Source organism: Orycteropus afer, unplaced genomic scaffold (assembly GCF_000298275.1).
Source record: "Orycteropus afer afer isolate SDZICR_OR568_19922 unplaced genomic scaffold, OryAfe1.0 scaffold00726, whole genome shotgun sequence".
Classification (NCBI taxonomy): Eukaryota; Metazoa; Chordata; class Mammalia; order Tubulidentata; family Orycteropodidae; genus Orycteropus; species Orycteropus afer.
In genome coordinates this window covers 533,636-535,907 of record NW_006922313.1, presented here as the reverse complement: position 1 = coordinate 535,907, position 2,272 = coordinate 533,636, and positions in this window count along the sequence as shown.

Sequence of the window (2,272 nt, the reverse complement as noted above, 5' to 3'; positions counted from 1 at the left end):
GTGGCTGTGGTGTTGAACAGGTTTCGGGGATGGACACTTCCAGACCCAGAGAGACTAGGAGGAAGGACGGGACGGTCTGCTTTAGAAAACCCGCCAATAGAAACACTATGGACTCGACAGTTCGACCCGCACTGGAGGGTGGGGCTGGCGCAGGACCGGGCAGCCTCTGTCACACGTGGGGCTGTGATGAGGATGACGTGGTGGAGGCTGACAGCCACATGTGCTCCATACAAGTGGGGTCACGTGTAAGTGTCCACTGTGTCCGGCTCATTTCACTCAGCGTAACGCGTTCACGGTCCATTCACATCGTTTGTTGTTGTTGTTATGTGCCGTGGAGTTGGACCCGACTCATAGTGACCCCTCCTTGGGTTTCCGAGGCGGTATCACTACGGAAGTACATTGCCCAGCCTTCCTTCCGAGGAGTGGCTGGTGGGTTTGAACCGCCAGCCTTCTGGTTGGCAGTCAAGTGCCTTAGGCACTGTGCTAGCAGAGCTCCTATTCACGTCGTAGCATGTCCCATTTCTCTTTATGGGCAGCATTCCATGGTGTGCGTGGACCACAGGGTGGTACCCGGTCATCTGCTCACGGGCACTGCGGTTGTCTCCACTTTGGGCTCCTGCGGCTGCTGCCGCCGCAGACGCTGGTGGACAAGTGCCTGCTTGAGTCCCTGCTTTCAGCTTTAGCCCTGATTTTATTTTATTTTCAATTTTTTAATTTTTAAAATTTATCTTTTCATTATTGAAAATAATGCCTCTCACACCTTTCCTACCATTTTACTTATTTGTATTTAGTTTTTCATTATTGTTGTTGGGAATATTGACGGCAAACACACACCGATCCAACAGTTTCTGTACAGTTCAGTGGCACTAACGACATTCCAGTTGTGTGAGACCCACGTCCTCTTTTCTGAGTCATTGCTCCTCCACCAACACAGACTCCCTGCCCCCTAAGGCTCCTGTCTAACCTTTTGGGTTGCTGTTCTTCAAAGGGCATAACACTCAAGGCAGACTTTTTTTTTTTTTTTACTACTTTACCTAAACCACTGTTTGGTTTTAAGAAAACTTCAAGGAACTAGTTTTCGTTTAAGATTGAATGAGGATTCCAGGGTAATAGTTATGGGGGTTCATCCAGCCTCCATGGATCCAGAAAGTCTGGATTCCGTGAGAATTTGCAATTCTGTTCTGCATTTCCCCCCTTTTGAGCACTTTGAAGTCTTGCACCACCGTTTTGCAGCTGTCTGCGTTCTTGCTTGTGGCTCCCTCTCTGAGTCTGCTCAGTGGGAGGGCTCAGGGCGGAAGTGGGAGCCACCACCTCCGTGCCCCTCTGCCCAGCCCACCTCAGAGCTAGGCATTTGTGAAAAAACAAACCAGCGGCTGTTGAGTCCATGCTGACTCTTGGCAGCCCCGGGTGCTACAGAGAACTGCGCTCCATGAGGTCTTCACGGCAGTGGCGTCCCAGAACCGATGGCCAGGCCTTTCTTCTTCTTCCAGCTCCTCTGGGTGGGCTCACTCAGGCAAGCTTTCCGTTAGTCGTCGAGTGCTTCCCCGTGGCACCACCCAGGCATATGGGAAGACCAAGAGCGTGTGTGGAGTGTGAGTGGAAACAAGGGACGTCAGCAACCTGGAAATACATCCGGCTCAAACTCCTGGCCCACAAGCAAACATAAACTGTGGGAAAGGTGCGAGAGGCAGATCCGAAGACCGGCCCCGCTGTTGACCCACGGCGGGACCTTGGACAGGAGGCTTAATCTCCAAGTCTCCTTTTCCCTGGACTCTTAAAACAGAGCTAATGATCCGTCCGCCCCGGGCTGCCGCGAGGATTAGCACAGGGAGCTGGCAACACACAGGGCTCAGGAAAGACCAGCCACGGTTCCTGCTGCTCACACGGGATTTACGGGGCCTATACGAACCCGCTTCGCTTGGCCACCCTTCTTGTCCCTTCATTCCACACCATTTTCCAAGAACAGAGGCCAGGGTGCCAGGGGCACTGTTTGTCCCTCTGGGTGCAGGCGTGCCGAGTGAGATGGGGTGTGGCGGGAGATGTGGGGGAGTGGGTGCTGGCTCCGAGGCTGGCCAGAGGACTTGACCTCCACCACCAGGGCAACAGGGAGCCATGGAAGGGTACTGAGCTGCAGAGGGCCTGGGTGAACGCTGTTAGTGAGATCCCTCAGAGCAGGGGTCTGGAAGTGGCATGGGACTGTGGGCCTCAGAGGAGGTCATCCCAGAGGCGGGGTCCCTAGGAGAGTGGATTCTGGGGGTGAAGGGTTTTCTGT